This window comes from Hevea brasiliensis, chromosome 15 (genome assembly GCF_030052815.1).
Source record: "Hevea brasiliensis isolate MT/VB/25A 57/8 chromosome 15, ASM3005281v1, whole genome shotgun sequence".
NCBI lineage: Eukaryota > Viridiplantae > Streptophyta > Magnoliopsida > Malpighiales > Euphorbiaceae > Hevea > Hevea brasiliensis.
In genome coordinates this window covers 25,707,773-25,723,362 of record NC_079507.1, presented here as the reverse complement: position 1 = coordinate 25,723,362, position 15,590 = coordinate 25,707,773, and the positions used below count along the sequence as shown (strand labels likewise).

General features: G+C 35.3%; 1 non-coding gene across 1 annotated transcript; it reads left to right on the top strand.

The window, feature by feature from the left end:
- Positions 1-6,773: 6,773 nt before the first annotated feature.
- LOC131174371 (small nucleolar RNA R71) lies at positions 6,774-6,880 on the top strand. Its single transcript, XR_009144619.1, has one exon. It is a non-coding gene; the product is annotated as a small nucleolar RNA R71 (small nucleolar RNA).
- Positions 6,881-15,590: the final 8,710 nt, after the last annotated feature.

The window sequence follows — 15,590 nt, the reverse complement described above, 5'->3', positions numbered from 1 at the left end:
GGGGAAGTGTATTTGATGAGCTTAGAGTGAAATAGAAACCATGTTGAAGTTATAAACATATAAGCAATGCATTGGTAGTTACTAAGATACATGGCATAAACCATGAATTTGAATTAGGGTTTGGAAAAGTGAAATTGTGACTTAGCTTAGGAAATTATTAGAGAACATTTTAATGGTCAATTAGTGACCATTTTAGGTGAGTTAACCATTAAATGGACTGAAAAATGGTAGGGCAAAGTCAAGGTATAAACTGCCCTAGGATGACATAGGGGTGAAAATTCAGTCACTTTGCACTGCCATAACTTGGGCTGTGCTAGTCCAATTGGTGTTTGGCCAATTGGACATGAAACTAGGCTTATAATGGCACATTTTTGCTGAAGAAACCATGCCCAAAAGACCAAAGCAAGAGGACCAAAACTTGGCCCCAATCCGGAACCCTGAAACTGCCTCTGCAGAATTGACTAAATAAACAGTTCATTTGGCCATAACTCACTGTAGATTTGGTCAATTGACCTGAAATTTTTACAGCAACAAGTTAAGACATAGAAAAACAACTTTCATGAAGGAACCTACCCCAAATTATGGCCAGAACCTAACCCAAATGGCTATGGCAGTCACTGTTCATGTTACTGTAGATATGGTAAATCTGCAGATTTGGCAATCCGGCCAGCTTGGGTTTTTGGGCCATATCTGGAGCTACAAAACTCCAAATGGAGTGATTCGAAAAAGGAAATTCAACTAGACAAAATAAGGAATAACTTTCATGTTTTACATTTCTTCAAATTCCCACAGAATGATGTCCAATGGAACAGTGAAGTTGACTCACCAAAACTGAAAATTCTGCTTGTGTTGAGTTACACTTTGGAATGGTATTAACACTTAATGCCAACAAGTTTTAAACACCAAATGTGGTATGTTGGGAGTGCCAAAGTCAATGTACACATTTTTATTCTAAAAGTCAACATTTTTGTTGACCAATGGTGAATAGTGACACCAAAACCAAAAATTGGCAATTTTGCCAAAATGACCTAAGCTTTGAGAAAGTAACCAAAACTAACAAGTTTTAAATGCAAAATGGGGAACATTGAGAGTGTTAAAACCAATGCACCTATGTTCTATGCAAAAGTCAACTTTTTGTTGACTATTGAAGTGAATAGTGACATAAAAACTTGAAATTCAAAAATTGAAGAATTCAAAAGTATCAGATGCCCTAGTAGGCCTAATGTGATTGGTTTGGATAGGTTGGCATGCCAATAGGGTTCTGATAGCGATCTGCGTATGATGTATGGCTTCATTGCCATTCTGTGATGTGATAGCCTATGGCTATACTGATTATGATGTTTTACTTGGCTTTATGCCTTATTGCTTATATGGCTTATTAGCCATTCTGTTTGCACACCGGGAGACACATTGTGACCGATGGTGTGACGGCCCGAGGTACCTGGTACCCAGTGCTAGTTTACCCGTTTATCCAGTCCGGTCAATTTGTATAGGTTACTTGGGCATGGAAAAGTATAACTGTAATTGAACTGGTTGTTAAAGAAAATACGAAAACTAAATATAAGGAATGATTACGATAGAATACAATGAAAACTTAAAATTCATGAAGAAGTTAATATCATAAAACGTAATTAGCCCTCGACTAAACACTAAGTTGGTAATTATTCAGTTCTTATGAACACAATGGCTAAGAAATTATGATTTTTATATTGCATATTATTTCTTTCTATTTTATTATTTGCACCACTAAGCTTTATGCTTAGCGCGTCGCTTTTGCAACGCGTAGGTACTGAAGATTGGACAGAGCGCCGATGAGACCACGATTCGGTAAGGCGGTTCACGATTACGCATAGTGTTTGTGTCACCTCACATCTGATGCATTGGTAGGACGCTAGATGTCATTTTGGTATTTTGTAATTGATTTTATTTTCTCATATGTATTTGAACTTATGTAATATATTTTGATATTCATGTAAATAATGAAAAGTGTGGTTGTAAATGGAAAAGTGAATGTTTATCTATCATATATGCATGGTATCATATGAGATGGATGAATGATTGAGAAATGAATGGTTGACAAATGTTGAGAACTGAAATTGAGAAATATTGATGACATTTTGATATTGGAGTTTGGAAATGATTGAATGTGAATATTGGAAGTGTTTTTCACAGGTTCCGAAGAACTGTTTTCTCCATTTTTAGCCGGTACTCCGCCGGATTTTCTTTTAAAATTTTCAGAACCTCAAATAAATAATAATTTCGATAAACGGCTTAAATTTATTATATTTCAGAAGTTATATTCAAAACTACGATAAAAATGAATTAAGATAAAATAGAGTGCTCCGGCACACTGAGTGGCATAACTTGCTCGGCTACACTGTAGTCGGGTAAGGGGTGTCACACACTGAGTGGCATAACTTGCTCGGCTACACTGTAGTCGGGTAAGGGGTGTCACATTAGTGACCAATCTTTTCTTTAACTATTCACTGTTTTCTCAAGAATTTTTTTCAACTCTCTATTTGAGATCTCCACTTGACCACTAGTTTATGGATGCTTTACTCCATATTTTTGTAATAATCTCTCAAATTGATGGTTGCAAAAATGAGAACCTCCATCACTTATAATGGCACGTGGAGTTCCAAATCTTGTAAAAATGAACTTCTTAGGGAATTTAATCACAACTCTAACATTATTAGTTGGAGATGGTATGGCTTCAACCCATTTGCTCACATAATCTACCCCAACTAAAATGTATTTGTGTCCAAAGGATGATGGAAAGGGTCCCATGAAATCAATGCCCCACACATCAAATAGTTCCACTTCCAATATATTTTGGAGGGGCATTTTATCTCTTTTTGAGATATTACCCATCCTTTGACACCTATCACATGCATTTACAAACTTTCTTACATCTCTAAACATATGTGGCCAAAAGAACCCTGCTTGAAGAACTTTTTCTGCAGTCTTTGTCACACTGATATGGCCCCCATAAAGTGAAGAATGGCAATCTTTAATAACATTCCCTATCTCCTCATCAGTTAAACATCTTCTAAACAACCCATCTCCACATCTCTTAAACAAAAATGGCTCTTCCCAATCGTAATCCTTCACATCAAAAAGAAATTTCTTCTTTTGCTGCCATGTTAGATCAGGTGGAAGGATTCCACACACCAAATAGTTCACGAAACCTGCATACCAAGGGGTATTTGCACCCATGATTATTAACAGTTGCTCATCAGGAAAATAATCATCTATTGGGAGCTCTTTTCCCAAATTAGCTCCTTGTTCTTGCCTCAATCTAGATAGATGATCTGCTACTACATTTTCTACTCCTTTCTTGTTTTTAATTTTCAAGTCAAACTCTTGAAGGAGTAGCACCCACCTTATCAACCTAGGTTTGGCCTCTTTTTTCTGAAGGAGATATTTGATAGCTGCATGATCTGTGTACACTATTACCTTAGACCCCACAAGATAGGACTTGAATTTATCTACTGCAAATACCACTGCCAAAAACTCTTTCTCTGTAGTAGAGTAATTTATTTGAACATCATCTAAGGTTCTACTTGCATAGTATATTGCATACACCTTCTTATCTCTCCTTTGTCCCAAAACAGCCCCAATGGCATAATCACTAGCATCGCACATTAACTCAAAAGGTAATGACCAATTGGGTGGCTGCATAATAGGAGCAGATATCAAAGCTTCCTTTATCCTACAAAAAGCGTTCATACAATTAGTGTCAAAATGAAATTCCACATCTTTACTCAATAAATTGGTAAGAGGTTTAGAAATCTTAGAGAAATCCTTGATGAATCTCCTGTAAAATCCAGCATGCCCTAAGAAACTCCTCACTCCCTTCACGGATGTTGGGGGTGGCATTTTCTCAATAATTTCTACCTTTGCTTTATCCACCTCAATACCCCTGTTTGACACAAGAAGTCCCAAAATAATTCCTTCTTGTACCATAAAATAGCACTTTTCCCAATTCAAAACTAAATTAAACTCTTCACATCTCTACAAAACTTTAGACAAGTTAGATAAGCATTCATCGAAAGATTTACCATACACAGAAAAATCATCCATGAACACTTCCATAATATCCTCAATCATGTAAGAAAATATGGACATCATACATCTTTGAAATGTAGCTGGGGCATTACATAGTCCAAATGGCATCCTTCGATATACAAAGGTACCATAAGGACATGTGAAGGTAGTTTTATCCTGATCATCCGGGTGAATAGGGATCTAAAAGAACCTGAATAGCCATCCAAATAGCAAAAATAAGAATGATGAGCTAGTCTCTCAAGCATCTGATCTATAAATGGTAATGGAAAATGGTCCTTTCTAGTTGTATTATTCAACTTCCTATAGTCTATACACATTCTCCATCCAGTTACAGTCCTTGTAGGTATTAGTTCATCATTTTCATTTTTCACTACTATGATGCCCCCCTTTTTGAGTACAACATGAACTGGACTTACCAATTGCTGTCAGAAACAGGGTAAATGATACCTGCATCAAGCAATTTCAAGATTTTCTTTTTCACAACCTCTTTCATATTTGGATTCAATCTCCTCTATGACTCTCGAGAGGCTTTATGATTATTTTCCAACAAAATTCTATGCATGCACATAGAAGGATGTATTCCTTTAATATCATCAATGGTATAACCGATTATCCTTTTATGCTTTCTAATAACTCTTAATAATTTTTCAACTACACAATCATTCAGTTTAGCACTAACAATTACAGGATATGTAGAATTTTGACCAAGAAAAGCATACCTGAGATTTGTTAGAAGAGGTTTCAACTCTACCTTCGGTGCTTCACTTTTTTCAAACTTTGGTGATAAAGTTCTATCTTGCTTCAAATCCCCAATCTTCTCAGTCTCAGCCATAGGCAAAGGTGGATTTCCTTCCAAGATTGTAGCATATTCCGCAGCTTCTTCAATCTCATCCCCTTTTTTGATGTTATAAACCAAACAAACTTCTAAGGGATCTTCAGGATGTTGCTTTTTGAGCACTTCTCGGACCTCTTCATCTATCACATCAATTCTCAAGCATGAATTTGAATCATCTTTCTTTTTCATTGCTTGAAACAAATTAAATTCAACGTTTTCTTCCCCAATTTCTAATGTAAGCCTTCCATTTTTTACATCAATCACAGCTCTAGCAGTAACAAGGAAAGATCTACCAAGAATAATAGGAATGTGTACATCCTCCTCCATCTCCAATACCACAAAATCTACTGGTATTAAAAATTTTCCAACTTTCAGAGGAACATTCTCAATTACCCCAATTGGAAATTTAATAGACTAATCTGCTAACTGTAGTGAAATGGTAGTAGGCTTCATTTCTCCAATCTTCATTTTCTCATAGATAGACAATGGCATTAGACTAACACTTGCTCCAAGATCACATAAAGCCTTATCTATACTGATATCCCCAATGTGACATGGTATGGAAAAACTACCAGGATCTTTCAGTTTGGGTGGAAGCTTATTTTGCAAAATAGCACTGCTTTCTCCTGTGAGAGCTACGGTCTCAAATTCCTCCAATTTCTTCTTGTTAAATAAAATCTCCTTCAAAAATTTAGCATATGAAGGCATTTGTGCTAAGGCATCAGTGAAAGGAACATGCAAAGACTTCAATACCTCCAAAAACTTTCCAAATTGTTTATCCAATTTTGCTTTCTAGAACCTTTGTGGGAATGGTAAAGGTGGCATGTAGGCTTTAGGTGCTACATATTTAGGTTCTTCCTCTTTGCTCTCTCTCTCCTTACTTCCTTTTTCTTCCACTGAATTTTCTTTCTCAGCTTCAATTCTAACTTCAACTTCAATTTGTTCATCTCCTTCTCTGTTTTTCTCTTCTTCAATTTTCTCTTCAATCTTTTTATCTCCATTCTCCAATATTTTTCCACTTCTCAATGTAATAGCCTTGCAATGCTCCCTTAAATTTTTTGGTTGGCTAGGGAGCTTCCCAAATGCTTTGTTATTTGAAGAGCTAGCTTGTTGAGCTATTTGATTTTCTAACATCTTGTTGTGTGTTGCCATTTGATCTACTTTAGATGCTAATTGAGAAATCATATCTTATTGACTTTGATGGCTCACAAGTAGAGTCTCAATCATAGCTTCTAATCTAGCTGTCTTGTCTGGTTGTGCTTGTTGTGGTAGAGCTGGAGTAGGTGCATTTTGAGGTTTAGGAATTCCAGGAGGACCTCTATTCTATTGAAAATTCTAATGTTGTTGATACCAAGAAGGTTGCTGAAAATTTTGATGTTGTCCTTATCTACCTCCCCAAGAGAAATTGGGGTGGTTCCTCCATACTGGATCATAAGATGTAGAAAATGAGTTACCACCTGGTCTTTGATTGTAGTTCCCCACATAATCCACTTGGTCACTTGAAAAATCTTGATTAAGTGCAGAAAAATCAGCTGCACAATTGACATTTGCAGTTCTAATTTCTACTGAATTACTAGAACCTCCAGCTGAAGAATTTACTTTCATGCTTAGCTTGTCCATCTTCCTTGTCAAAGCATCAAACTTAGAATTAATCATATTCATGGCATCAAGCTCAAACATACCAGCTGGTTTCTTGATCTCATTCCTCTCACAACTCCATTGGTAGTTGTTATAAGCAGTTTTATCCAAAGTACAAAAAGATTCATCTTCAGATTTCTCCATAAGATCACCTCCAGAAGATGCATCAATTGTACTTCTAATAGCTGGTGAAACTCCATTGTAAAAGTGTTGAACAAGCATCCACTTAGGAATCCCATGATGTGGACACCTCCTTTGCAAATCCTTGCACCTCTCCCATGCTTCATACAAGCTCTCATCATTTCTAGGTTTGAAAGAAGTCAGCTCATTTCTTAGCTTAGCTGTCTTGCTTGGTGGAAAATATTGAGCTAAAAATGCTTGAGAAAGTTCATCCCATTTTGTGATAGAACCCGGTGGCAGAGAATGTAACCACTCTCTATCTCGGCCCTTCAAAGAAAAAGGAAATAATCTGAGTCGAATTGCATCATCAGAAACTCCATTTATCTTCAACATATCACTGATCTCAAGAAAGTGTGCTAGATGCACATGTGGACTTTCACTTAGACTTCCCCCAAATTGTGATTGTTGTACCATCTGACAGAGTGCAGGCTTTAGTTCAAAATTATTAGCTTCTACTCTTGGTCTTGTGATACTTGGCATGAAATCCCCAATGTTAGGATAGGCATGATCCTTCACAGAGCAGTTGTTATTGTTGTTGGCCATTTCTTCTTGTAATTGTTCTTGCTCTTGTGCTCTTTTCTTGTTGTTGTTGAGCTTTAATTTCAGCTTTTCTCCTCTTAGATTCTGCTCTTAAAGCTTTTGCTGTCTTTTCTATTTCTGGATCAAAGAATAAACTGATTTCTTCACTTTTTGTCTTTCTCATAAAATTAAGCACCGAAAAAACAAAATAAACAAATTCTTAAAGTAAAATGGTAAAAAGAAAATAAAATAAAATGCCCAAATTAACCAAACAAACAATTATTCAATATCAAACAAAAATCAAATCCCCGGCAACGGCGCCAAAAACTTAATGTGGCGAATCCGCAAGTATATGGGTCATTTCAAGTAATAAAGTGATGAATCAAATATCGTTCCCACGAGGATTTGCCGTTTGAGTACCAAACTATGAATGAAACGATTATTTGGGCTAATGATTGATGAATGAATGGTAAATGTAAATAAGCAAGGTAAATTGATTAATCTAATAGGAATGGGTAAAGAGCAAACAAATAAATTCTAAATCTAGTTTGCAATTAAACTAGATTAATAATGGGTAATTTAAATCAAAGTCTAATTATGTTAAAAGTGATTCCAGAGTTGGGGGTTTATGCATAAATGAATTGGGATTTGTCTTGGGCAATCCAATTTTAAGGGAAAATGGAGTTTGAACGAAATTGATTCTAAATTCCTTTGATATCCTTTTCAAGCAAATCAAAGTGTATTCTAAAATAACTAAACCTACTTTCGTATGTTATTTGATTACTTTAAAACCTATTAAGTTTTGTAACCAATAATTAATTCCTCTTAAAATCCTAGTTTATTTCTAAATCTAGGTGATTTTAAGTTCTAATCCTTATCAATGACTTTTACCTTTCGGTCCTTTAATCAAATATTAATACAATACCCAATGGGTACGAACATTTGGTAAGTAAATCAAGCACACAAGGAACGAATCAAAACTCCTATTTATGTAAAATAAGGAAATACCCAGTCCAAATCCACAAATTAATCTAAATCATATTTCCTAACTCTGAAATCCAAAGAGTTTACTCACTCATAATGGTATTTACAAGAAAGATTGATGGAAAAGTAAAGAAAAACATGATAAGAGAGCTAAAATAGAAAAACCCAAGTAGAAGAAACCAAAACTCTGGTTTCTAATGCTCCAAAAGATGGTTGCAGCAGCTCCTCCCCAAGAGAAAATGGCGTTTTCTCCCTCTATCTATTTATTTTTCTTTCCTTTTTGTTTCCTTTTCCGTTTTCCACTTGTGGAAAAAACTAGGAAATGATGAATTTATATTGTCCCAAAAAGTTACCCTAAAAGTAAATAAGAGCCAAAGAGTGGATAGAAAATGAGGTGTAAAATTGTCCACGTCAGCAGCATTATTCACGTTATGAGCAGTCTGCATAGGGTAGGGCTTAACCCTAAGCAGCTTCTTAGCAAATTTCAACCTCTGGTTGTACTGTCTGCTTAAGGTTAAGCAGACCCTCAACAAATCTCGACAGACTGGAATAAAATGGGTTTTTCTGCTCATGCATGACTTCCAACTTGACCTGTGTTGTACCTTAAGCACTGCCGCTTTACCCTAAGCAGAATCTTAAGCAATTCTCAACAGGTTGTGGAGTAAAAGCTTGAATATGTAGGATTTAAGTCGTGCTTGACTTTTAGCTTGAACAGGCTTAAGGTTAAGCTTATATGACATACCCTAAGCAACATCATAGGCAAAGTCTTAAGCAAATTTTGGCTAACTTGCTCTTTCAAAGCTTGATTTCATCAACTTTCCTCCATGCCTAAAGAATTCCAAATTTCTTCAAATCACTTCCTAATGCACTCATTGATCTTTGATTTGCCACAAAATCCTATCAAAAACAACAAAATTACAAAAAACAAATATAAAGTATTTAAATTTAACAAATAAGCTAAAATAAAGCTAAAAACATAAAATATACTAAAATATAAGGGCAAAATGGATGCAAAACTACCCTAAAATGCTTATATGAAATGAGTGTAATAGATGCCACATGTCACCCTGTACAATGACCAAAATACCCCTGTATCTTAATTTTGAGTTCTCAACCCAAAATAATTATTTCTCTTCTTCTAATCAATTTATATCAAATATAAATTAATTAATTAATCTCTATTAATTAATTTCTCATTAATTAAATTCATATTTAAATACTTTAAATATAAATTTAACTTATACTATACATCCAATAACCTAGATTCGGTTTCAAGCCATGCTAGGGACTTTGCAATCTAATTGTAAACCAAACCTATTTAATTAATCAATTAAACTCTTTAATTAATTAATTAAATCATATTTAATTTGGTGATTACTTGTGTATGTGTGTGACTTACTAGGCTCATCACTAATTGGTAATGAGACATGATATCAACTCTTAATATCATCAGAACTCCTTCGTACCATAAATGATTTCTGTAAATCATTTTATGCACCTCATAGACTATGGTTAATACATAGCATAGCATGCCATAGCCACCCAATCAGTAATAAGGTTTACCTTAAATGAACCTATAATCATATGTTACCATGCACTAGAATCTCTCTGTTATAAAATCTCAATTTGAGCTGGAGTCATGATTTATGTCAAACCCTATTTGCTATGAATATTATGTACTCTTTTAATTCTAGTTCTTGATTAAAAAGATTTTCTCATCATAAATTCTTTTCTGATTAAATCTATCTATCCTAACCAGGAACTTGAAACATCAAGAACAATTAAATGAACATAGAATTTTATCCCTATTTACTTAGTGTAATAGATTCCATCTTGATCAACACCTACCTCCATATATAACTAGTAGGAGCCAACACATGCCCATATACCCATACACAGTACAAGTATGAAAGCAGTTTCAAACTCAAACCACCTATTTACAAGATAACTGTGCTATCTCAGGTCTAAAGATTATATGCACTGATATGATTTATGATAATGCATTGACAAGAGTAAACTCCATGTGCTTGTCATAAATGTCTTTGGTTCGACCTACTTATCATGCATAAGTGCCTATCATGTTTGTTATATGGCATGAGATTCACCATTTCATCTTATTTATACCTCATATAAATACATTAGGAACAAACATGAATACAATCTTTCTATATAAGTCATGTCCTTATTGTGAAGTATCCTCGATTGTGAACCAATTTATGATATTTTGAGCTAGAAATACTGTCACTCATATTCTTAATAACTTAAGAATAGAATTTCTAACAAAATATCAATGGACCTTTTCTATTACACATAAATATGTTATGTAAACGAAAAAGTGAAAATGCGTTTTATTAATAAAACATGTACAAGATACATACTAAATGATATGCTCTAGGGCATATACTAATAAAAGCACTCTCTCAGATGCCATCCTATGCCAAATATCTTAAGGAAATTCTGTCAAAGAAAAGGAAGCTGGAAGACTATGGGACAGTAGCCCTAACAGAGGAATGTAGTGCCATACTGCAAAACAAACTGCCTCCAAAGTTGAAAGATCCAATTAACTTCTCCATACCCTGCCTCATTGGCAACAAGAAAATAAACAAGGCCTCCTGCAATCTTGGGGCAAGCGTGAGTTTAATGCCTCTATCAATATGCAAAAAGTTGGAGATCGAATAACTGAGGCCCACAATAATTTCATTGCAATTTGCTTATCGATCTGTTAAGTATCCAGTGGGCATACTTGAGAACATCCCTATCAAAGTGGGCAAATTCTTCATTCCAGTAAACTTTGTTGTCCTTGAAATGGAAAAAGATGTTCAGATCCCTATCATCTTGGGGAGACCATTCTTAGCAACCACCGGAGTCATGATAGACGTCAAAAATGGGCGATTAACCCTCAAGGTAGGAGGAGAAGAAGAAGTAGAATTCAACTTGTTCGACACAATGAAACACAAATTCGAACCTGATGAATGCTTTAAGGTTGACATAATTGACAAACAAGTTGAAGAGGAATTTCATAAGACATATCCTAAAGATCCTCTTGAAGCATGTATTGTGCACAACCACATTGTGAATGATTAAAACACAGAAATAATAGCCTGTGTACAATAGTTAGCAGCTCATCCACCCCTACCACCCCTAGCTAAAGCCTCCGAGATGGAGGAGTTAAAGGAGGAATAGCCCAAGATCAAGCTCCAGGAAAACACTAAATAAGTAGAGCTTAAACCTCTCCCGTCCTCGCTAAGGTAAACATTTCTGGACTCAAACTCTAAATATCTTGTTATAATTAATGCTAATCTGTCTAAGTTAGAAGAGGAAGAATTGTTAAGAGAACTTAGGATCCATAACAAGGCCATAGGGTATAAAATAGAAGACCTAAAAGGAATCAACCCCTCGATTTGCATGCATAGGATACCCATGGAAGAAAATAGTAAACCCACTATCGAGCACCAAAGAAGACTTAACGCAAACATGAAAGAAGCAGTCAAGAAAGAAATTTTAAAACTATTAGATACATGTATCATATACCCAATTTCTGATAGTAAATGGGTTAGTCCAGTACATGTAGTTCCTAAGAAGGGTGGGACAACTGTTATTCAAAATGCAAACAATGAACTAATCCCTACTAGGGTAGTCACTGGTTGGCGAATGTGCATAAATTATAGGAAATTGAACAACGCTACCAGAAAAGACCATTTCCTCTCCCTTTCATCGACCAAATGTTAGAAAGGTTAGCAAAGCACTCTTATTTCTGTTATCTAGATGGGTATTCGAGATTCTTCCAAATTCCTATTCACCTAGAAGACCAGGAAAATATCACATTCACTTGCCCTTATAGAACATTTGCATATAGGAGAATGCCTTTTGGTCTTTGTAATGCCCCTGCTACCTTTTAAAGATGCATGATGGCTATTTTTTCTGATTATATTGAAAATATCATAGAAGTTTTTATGGATGATTTTTCTGTCTATGGAACTACTTTTGATGATTGCCTAACTAATTTATCTAAGGTATTACAAAGATGTGAAGAATCAAACCGGGTCCTAAATGGGGAAAAATGCCACTTCATAGTAAGGGAAGGTATATTTCTGGGACATTTGATATCAGAAAGAGGAATTGAGGTTGATAAGGAAAAAATTGAGATCATTGAAAACATGCCACCACCAACATCAGTCAAATGAGTGTGAAGCTTTTTGGGACATGCAGGGTTTTACAGAAGATTCGTTAAAGATTTTTTCAAAATAGCTAAGCCACTTACCAACCTGTTAAGCCAAGATGTTCCCTTTCACTTTGATGAAAATTGCCTTGTTTCTTTTAATAAGATCAAAGAAGCCCTGATCTCAGCACCAATAATGTAGCCACTAAATTGGGAGCTACCATTTGAGGTGATGTACGATGCGAGTGACTTTGCAATTGGAGCGATGCTCTGTAACACCCCCGGTTGCATAGCCTGGTAGATTTCACTGTTCCGGTGACCGGTGTCGGTCCGGACAATTAAAGGGATTAGGACCACACTTAAGACAACTTAAGAAGCCATAAACACAAATAATTAGTAATGTTTAATTAGTTGACTATAAATAAGAAAAACATAACATAAGAAGTTAAACGAGCCGAGAGTCACAGCGATGAGTGACCTCCTCGGGAACGACTGCGAAGTCATTTTAAACTCAAATTTTGAACCGTAAAAAGTGACGCTGCGGTCCTTAGGACCCTTATGAACACAGTGGAAAAGAGAAAATCACGAAAAAGAACTGTTAAGCCAGTCAAATAATTAGGTCAGGGAGCCGGAAGAAATATTGGATTATTTGCAAACCGGGATGAACCGGCGAGGGGCGATTTGGTCAATTGACCCCGAGAGCTGACTCCTGACCTAACTGTCAAATAAAATTGGAGAAAAGAAAATTTTAGAATCGAGAATTAAATTAAAGAACTAATAGAAAAAAATAGAAAAAAAAAAAAGAAAAAAAGAAAGAAGATGGAAAAGTCAAAGTGATGACATCATGTATGATGTCATAAAGGCTTAATTGATTTATTTTATTAATTTGGGGATTTTTGGTCTTCAAAAAGGGGATAAGATTAAAGAAAAGAAAAGAAAAAAAAATTAAAACACAAATCTTCTTCTTCCAAAACGTCACTCTCTCTCCCTCACCTTCTCCCTCTCCACAAACTCCATTAAAGCTCAATTTTGAGCTTGCAAATCATAAGATTTTACCATAGAAAAATTAGCCACCATAGTTAAAGCTTATCTAGGCAACTTGAGAAGAGGATTGAGCAAGAAATAAAAAAGGAAAATTTGAAGGAAAGGAGGAAGAAAATTGCTACACAAAGGTTAGTATGCTAAACTCTTTATTTATCCATTTAAATGCATATGTGATGGTTGAAAGTGAGCTTAGAACTTGATTAAATGAAACAAACATGTGAGAATGACCATTGCTGAAATTTGGCCTGGTTGGGAGGAGTATGGTTTGCATGAATATGATGCAATTGAATGAGTTTAGAAACTTTACATAGTTAAATGATTAACAATTAAACCATTAGAAGTAGTTAAAGGCATGAAAATGATGAGTTAGGGTTTTCAATGCTAGGGTTTATGAACCAAAATTTGGAGAAATGCATAAATGGCATGTGTGACCTATTGTAAAATGAAATAATGGTCAATTATAACCAAATAGGCTGTGTGGGAATTGTTAGAAAGAAAACCAAATTCGTAGGTCAATTGGTCATGCTGCTGGCAGCATGACCAAACCCACTTTGAAGGACCAAAACTCAAATTTTACAAGTCCAATTGATATTCCACCAATTGGAGATGAAAATAGACATAAAAGAGCACAATTTTCATTAAGGAACCATGGCCAAAAATTGACCAAAACTTGGTGAAACAATTGACCAAAGTGAAATGATAGCAGGCTGCCACTGCACCAAACTGACCAAATGAACAGTCATTGTTCATTTGGTCATAACTCGAGTTTAGACAGGTCAAATTGACCTGAAATTTGGCCAGGGGTTAGAGGGCATATAGACCTAAAACTTTCATGAAGAACATCACCCCAAATTATGCCATTAACCCATTCAAATTATTGAGCAAAGTTAAGTTAGCAAACCTGCAACTCTGCAGATTTTCAATTGAGCAGTAATGTTTGGATGGCTATAACTCTCTCTAGGAAACTCGGATTTAGGCGATTCTTGAACCGATGGAATTCTAAGACATAGTAGAACATTTCATATGAAGAAAGTTAGACCAAATTATGAACTTAACTTAATCAAATTACTGACCAAAGTTGGATCAAAATCTGCCAGAACCCAAAATACCAGTATGAACAATACACGTGAACAGTAAACTTATTTTGGCCATAACTTGAGCTACAAAAATCCGATTGAGGTGATCCAAAAATGAGAATACACTTAAGACAATAAGAAACATTTTCTATGAAGGAATTTTTGTCAAATTCCAACAGTAGACCGACCAATGAAACAGTGCAACTTCGGAGCACCAAAACCGAAAATTGGCAATTTTGCCAAAATGACCTAAGCTTTGAGAAAATGACCAAAACCAACAAGTTTAATGACCAAAATGTGGTATGTGGGTGAAGTTGGAGTTCCCATACCTATTAAGTCTTAGAAAGTCAACTATTTGACTTGAATAGTGCAGTGAATAGTAAGCCGAAACACAAAATTTAAAGAACGTCGAATTTAGCACGTTAGAGCTAGGTAATTGTGAAGCTAAATTTATTTTGGATCTGTGTTAAGTTCTAGTACTGAAACATTGTAAAATTGTGTGTTTTAGTTTAAAAGAATATCGGGAAGGAACCCGAGGAACCGAGTCGAGGCTAAGGGACGACTCGTTTGAGGTTTGTGCACAACATCACTATGCTTTAAAATGTGTTGATAAAGTGAATGAAATATGTATTTTACATTTGCTTTGAATTATTGAGAATTTATTTGTGACAATAGTTATGATGTCTTGACTTAAATTGTTGGAAGTTATTGTGTATATTTGAAATGACAATGTTTAGCAAATTGTTAAGATAAGTTTTGAAACTACAGTGCCATGACCATATATTTGAACACCTCACTAGCACGACTAGTGGGGGTAATTAGTTTCGAATTTTGATTCCTTCTCTGGAGAAGTGTTGAGGTGTGCCAGCAGAAGAGGATGTGAATGGATATCCATATATTTGAGCTAGCTAGCCTTGTGATGTGATTTCTCTTTAGCCTTTGGCTATCGAGATTCATGTGATTTCTCTTTAGCCTCTGGCTATTGAGATTCTATTTGTTTTGAATGGCATGATCTAACTGTAGGTTTTATGAAATGTGTTTTGATACTTTGAAATGAACTTGGTTCGTATTAAAATCTCATGATTTA